The sequence below is a fragment of the Prosopis cineraria genome, unplaced genomic scaffold (assembly GCF_029017545.1).
Source record: "Prosopis cineraria cultivar Desert tree isolate PC_DT_omini unplaced genomic scaffold, ASM2901754v1 PC6, whole genome shotgun sequence".
Lineage (NCBI taxonomy): Eukaryota > Viridiplantae > Streptophyta > Magnoliopsida > Fabales > Fabaceae > Prosopis > Prosopis cineraria.
The window spans coordinates 25991022-25997240 of record NW_026555337.1 but is presented as its reverse complement, the minus strand read 5'-3'; the positions used below and the strand labels follow the sequence as shown (position 1 = coordinate 25997240).

Here is a 6219-nt window from a genome sequence, read left to right as displayed (position 1 = left end):
TACAATTATAGCCTCAACTAAGAATCAAGACAAGTTCTAGAGTGAGAGTAGTGATAGGAGAATACACACAAGAAGAGGATAATATTAGGCCCAAATTCTCACAAGCTAAAGACTATCACATTAATTCAATGAAACCAAATTCATTGCCACTTAATTTAAATTTCAAATATAAGATTAATTATTTATCATGCTCAAATGTATCCAAACTAAAATTGTCTTAAATTTGCAACTTCACACAAATTATTTTTTTATTTTTTATTTTGAAAACAAGAACACAAAAATAAAAAAAATGAAAACAAGAAAAAAAATTAGAAACAGCAAAAAACCTCCCCCCACACTTAAAATCTACAATGTCCTCAATGTAGAACATAGTTCGAAAGATGTATAGGAAAATGTAAATTAAAAGTGAAGAGAAATGATACAACCTGATCAATTAAGTGTTATCTTGGAGGAAAGACTCCTCCACAATGTGTGTCTCAAATCCATCATAAAAATACTTTAACCGATACCCATTAACTTTAAACTTTGCTTCAATAGATTCTGCCATAATCTCTACTCCACCATAAGAAAACACTTTAGTAACTATAAAAGGACCTTCCCATCTAGAACGAAGTTTTCCTGGCATAAGTTTCAATCTGGAATTATAGAGCAACACTTTTGTCCCACCTTAAACTCTTTTCTAACTATCAGCTTATCATGTATTAACTTGGTCTTTTCCTTGTAGATTCTTGAATTTTTATATGCTTCCAAGCAAAATTCTTCAAGCTCTTGCAATTGATATTTTCTTTGGGTTCCTGCTTTAGTTAAATCCATGTTGCACTACTTTACTGCCCAATAAGCTTTATGCTCAATCTCCACAAGTAAGTGACAAGCTTTCCTAAAAACAAGCCGATAAGGAGACATTCCGATTGGAGTCTTGTAGGCAGTTCTGTATGCCCACAATGCATCATCAAGTCTCTTACTCCAGTCTTTCCTATTAGGTTGCACTGTTTTCTCAAGAATCTGCTTTATCTCTTGATTAGAGACTTCAGCTTGCCCATTAGTTTGGGGGTGATAAGGGGTAGCCATCTTATGCACGACCCCATATTTACCTAATAAACTCTGCATGCTCTGATTACGAAAATGGGTCCCTTGGTCACTGATTAGCCTTTGGAATACCAAACCTGCAAAAGATATGTGACCTAACAAAATCTACAACAACAACAGAGTTATCAGTTCTGGTGGCTTTAGCTTCCACCCACTTAGAAACATAATCCACAACTAGTAAAATGTAAGCAAATCCAAATGAAACAGGAAAAGGTCCCATGAAATCAATACCCCATACATCAAATATTTCACAAAAAAGTAAAGGTTGTTGAGGCATCTCATTTCTACGGGAGATATTTCCTGTATGCTGACATCTAGCACAATTCTTACAAAATGTATATGCATCACGAAATAGAGTAGGCCAGTACAATTCAGAATCAAGAACCTTTCTAGCAGTGTATTATAGACCAAAGTGTCCTCCACAAGCAAGTGTGTGATAAAAATGCAATATGGATTCAAACTCAATGTCAGGAATACATCTCCTAATAATCTGGTCACTATATATGCGCCAAAGGTATGGATCATCCCAAATGTAATATCTAGCTTCCCTCTTAAACTTATCTAATTGATGTTTCTTTAAATGCACAGGCAATACGGAGGCAACTAAGTAATTAACTAAGTCAGCATACCAAGGAGTAACATCATGCATAGCATATAAGCATTCATTAGGAAAATTATCATCAATAGGAATAGAAGGAACCATAGGAGATTCAATGCGACTCAAATGGTCTGCGACAGAATTCTTAGCTCCACTCTTATCCTTTATCTCTAAGTTAAACTCCTGTAGCAAGAGCATCTATTTGACTAATCGTGGCTTTGCATTTGGCTTCCTTAAGAGATACTTTAATGCTGCATGATCAGAAAACACAACAACTTTTGTATTCAAAAGATATGATCTAAACTTATCTAATGCAAAAACAATAGCTAAAAGCTCCTTTTCAGTGGTAGTATAGTTAGCTTGGGCTGCATCTAAAGTTCTGGAAGCATAAGCTATGACATGTGATTTCTTATCAACTTTTTGTGAAAGCACTGCGCCAAGAGCATAATTAAAAGCATCACATAATAATTCAAAAGGTGAATCCCAATTTGGTGGTTGAATGATTGGTGGAGTGGTCAATCTCTTCTTTAACTCATCAAATGCTTGCTCACAAGCTTTATCAAATTTGAAATCCACATCTTTCTGTAGCAATCTTGAGAGTGGTAAGGCTATCTTGCTAAAATCTTATATAAACCTCCTGTAAAATCCTGCATGTCTAAGGAAAGAACGGACCTCTCTAATATTAGTAAGATAAGGTAAAAAAGTAATCACATCTACCTTAGCCTTATCAACTTCTATCCCCCTCTCAGAAACAACATGACCCAATACAATACCTTGTCTAACCATGAAATAACACTTTTCAAAGTTTAATACAAGATTTTTCTCAATACATCGCTCAAGTACTTTATCTAAATTTACTAGACACTCATCAAATGAATCTCCATATACAGTAAAATCATCCATAAAAACCTCTATGCAATAGTCTAGCAAATATGCAAAAATACTCATCATGCATCTCTGGAATATGACTGGGGCATTGCATAATCTAAATGGCATCCTCCTATAAGCAAATGTGCCAAACGGACATGTGAATGTTGTCTTCTCTTGGTCCTCTGGAGCTATGAAAATTTGGATATAACTTGAAAAACCATCTAGAAAATAGTAGTGAGATTTGCCTACTAATTTCTCTAGCATTTGATCAATAAAAGGTAAAGGGAAGTGATCCTTCCTGGTTGCATCATTTAGCTTCCTGTAGTCGATGCACATCCTCCAGCTATTTTGCACTCTCATAGGAATCAACTCGTTCTTTCATTCTTTACAACTGTGATCCCGCTCTTCTTTGGCACTACCTGTACTGGACTCACCCACTGGCTGTCAAAAATAGGGTAAATGATACTTGCAGAAAGAAGTTTTGTTACCTCCTTTTTGACCACATCAAGGATAAGTAGGTTAAGCCTCCTTTGAGGTTGCCTATATGGCTTTGCACCGTCTTCCATCAAGATCCTATGCATGCATATATCTGGACTGATGCCTGGAATGTCAGCTAGTGTCCATCCTATAGCTTTCTTGTGCTTTCTCAGTACCTCCAACAATTTTGCCTCTTGACTAGGATCAGAATCCCTTGCTATAATAATCAGTAATTTCTTACCTTCATCTAAGAATGCATATTTCAAATGTTTTGGTAGATCTTTCAATTCAAGTATAGGTGGCTGCTAAATAGAGGGTACTAGCTTGTCAATAGTGAATTCAGCAACTCCACAAACCTGCATTACATCAAAAGAAGCAGCAGTATCTTGTTCTAGAATACTAGAATTATCATTATTAATGGAATTACATGACATAAAGTTTCTAGCAAAGTCCATAGTTCTTTCAGAATCAGAAGCAATCATATCAGAGTCACTAGAAGTTTCAATGCCAATATCATGCATGGATTTGAATAACTCAACAATATCATCAGAACCAGAACAGTCAGAAGAATCTTCATAAATAATAGACTCAGAACAATGTGTATTGCTATCTAAATCAACAATCTCGAGAGAACTAGAAACCATCTCATTGTAAAGCTCATTATATGTATCATCAATTAACATATCAAGCATTCTCACATTAATAATAGAATGATCCTCTATAGGATGTTTCATAGCCTCTAAAAGATTAAATTGAATAACACGTCCTGTAAATTCCATAGAAAGAGTACTATCTTTAACATTAATGATAGTATTAGCTGTCTTAAGAAATGGCCTACCCAAAATTAGTGGTGGTGGCCCATGACTATCATCTTTACCCATATTCAAAATATAAAAATCAGCAGGAAAGACTAAATCCTTTACCTTAACTAGAATGTCTTCAAGCATACCATTAGGATAGGCAAGTCTTCTGTCTGCTAATTGCACAATAATCCCGGTTGGCTTCATCTCACAACCCTGTAAAGAAGAAAATAGAGACTTGGGCATAACATTTATTGCTGCACCAAGATCAATCAAAGCATTAGAAAATTTTAAATTTCCTATAATTCAGGGTATATTGAAACTCCCTGGGTCTTTGCATTTTAAGAGCATAGGGGGTTGGCACTGCATTCCTCCATGAAATAAAGCTGATACACTTCTTCCTAGATTGACCTTCTTATTAGCTTTAAATCTTCTCTTGTTCATGCATAGGTCTTTTAAGAACTTTGCATATTTAGGAATTTGCTTTACTGCCTCCAAAAGGGGAATATTGACTTCAACCTTCTTGAAAACATCAAGCACTTCTTTCTCCAATTCAGCTTCCTTTAACTTCTTGCTTTGAGTGTCCCTATTTAGAAATGGAAGGATCTTCCTTGGTTCCTTTTTTTTATTAGACTCCTCAAGTGTGACTTGTGTTGCTGCAGCTGACTTATTCTTGATAGATGTTATGGAAGGCTCTGAAAGCTCCTTTCCACTTCTATGAGTGATGGCACTAACATTACTGCAATTAGGATTTACAACTGTTTGAGACGGTAACTTTCCAGAACCTTGACTCTTTAATTCATTAATGGAGGTGGACAATTGCCCAATTTGATTCTCCAATTTTTGGATTACTGTCTTAGTGCGTTGTTGAAATTGAATGTTGTTAGTTGCCATTTGCTTTATTAATTCTTCCAGACTTGGTCCATCATTTTTAGACCCTTGAATAGGAGTAGATTGCCTCATTGCTTGCATAGGCTGTGAATTTTGACCTGTAGCATTATATTGGTGTTGTTGACTTCCTCCATATCTGAAATTAGGGTGATCTCTCCACCCAGGATTATAAGTGTTAGAAAAAGGATCATATTTTTGGCCCTGTTGCATAGGTCTAGTTGGAAAAATCCCAGTACAATTCTCAACTCTGTCATCCAACTATGGGCAATGATCAGTAGTGTGTGTGGCCAAAAAATAGATGCCACATAGAGGCCCAACTAAAGCAGAAGATGTGGTAGCTTGTTGAGGATTATAAAATTGAGGTTGTGCACACGTCTGTGAGAGATATACCTGTGGAAAAGTTAGCACTGCTGGTGAATTCATTAATTTTTATTGTGTTAAGGCAATGTGCCGAACCATGCTAGAGAGCTCCTCCATCTTGTTCTCAAATTTAGGATCATATTGTGGTGTTTGAATCTCATTCACCCCTTTAACTGCTTGGTTAGCTCGCGTCCCAAATTGTTGAGAATTTTGTGCCATCTTAGAAATGAGATTCATGGCATCAGTTGGAGTAAGTTCTACTAAAGCACCACCAGCTGCGGCATCGACAAACCACCTATCTGTTGGTAAGAGACCTTCATAAAAATGTTGAACTAGCTGCTGATCAGGTATTTGATGGTGAGGGCAGCTGGCACATAATTTCTTAAATCTTTCCCAATATTCATGAAATGTCTCCCCAGTCATCTGACGAATCCCACAAATATCTTTTTTTATTGCTGCTGTGCGAGAAGCAGGGAAGAATTTTTCCAAGAATAACTGTATCATTTGATCCCAAGAGGTAATGGCACCTGGTTGCAAGTAATACAACCAATCTTTTGCCACTCCATCCAATGAAAAAGGAAAAGCCCTCAATTTAATTTGCTCTTCTGAAACTCCTTGAGGCTTTATGGTGGAGCACACAATATGAAATTCCTTCATGTGCCTATTCGAGTCCTCTCCTGCAAGACCATGAAATTTAGGTAGCAAATGCACTAAACCAGATTTCAATTCAAAACTAGCATTTGCATCTAAATTAGGATATTGAATGCACAAATTTTGATAGTGTGCATTAGCCGCAGCTAATTCTTTAATTGTCCTATTACCATTATTATTTTCAACCATGTTTTCTAACTTAACTGTAGAGTCTAAGTCAGATTCAGAATCACTAATAACGCTATCAATCAATTCAGACAAAATTTCAGAAATAACACTATCCTTAATTTGATGGTGCTTTTGATTCTTACGGTTATTACAACAAGTTCTCTCAATTTCAGAATTCAAATTAATTAATTCATCTTGCAAAGATCTTGTCATGCACTAATAAACTGGAAAAAACAATGAAAAACACCTAAAACAAGTAAAGAAAAAAAAAATAATAAATCTTGAAAAAAATAAAAAAAAATACTAGAAAAAAATAAA

At 35.7% G+C, this 6219-nt stretch overlaps 1 non-coding gene across 1 annotated transcript; it reads left to right on the top strand.

Annotated features, from left to right (window-relative positions):
• The first annotated feature begins 5431 nt into the window (after window positions 1-5431).
• Window positions 5432-5538, top strand: LOC129314748 (small nucleolar RNA R71). The gene has a single exon (XR_008594255.1). It is a non-coding gene; the product is annotated as a small nucleolar RNA R71 (small nucleolar RNA).
• Window positions 5539-6219: the final 681 nt, after the last annotated feature.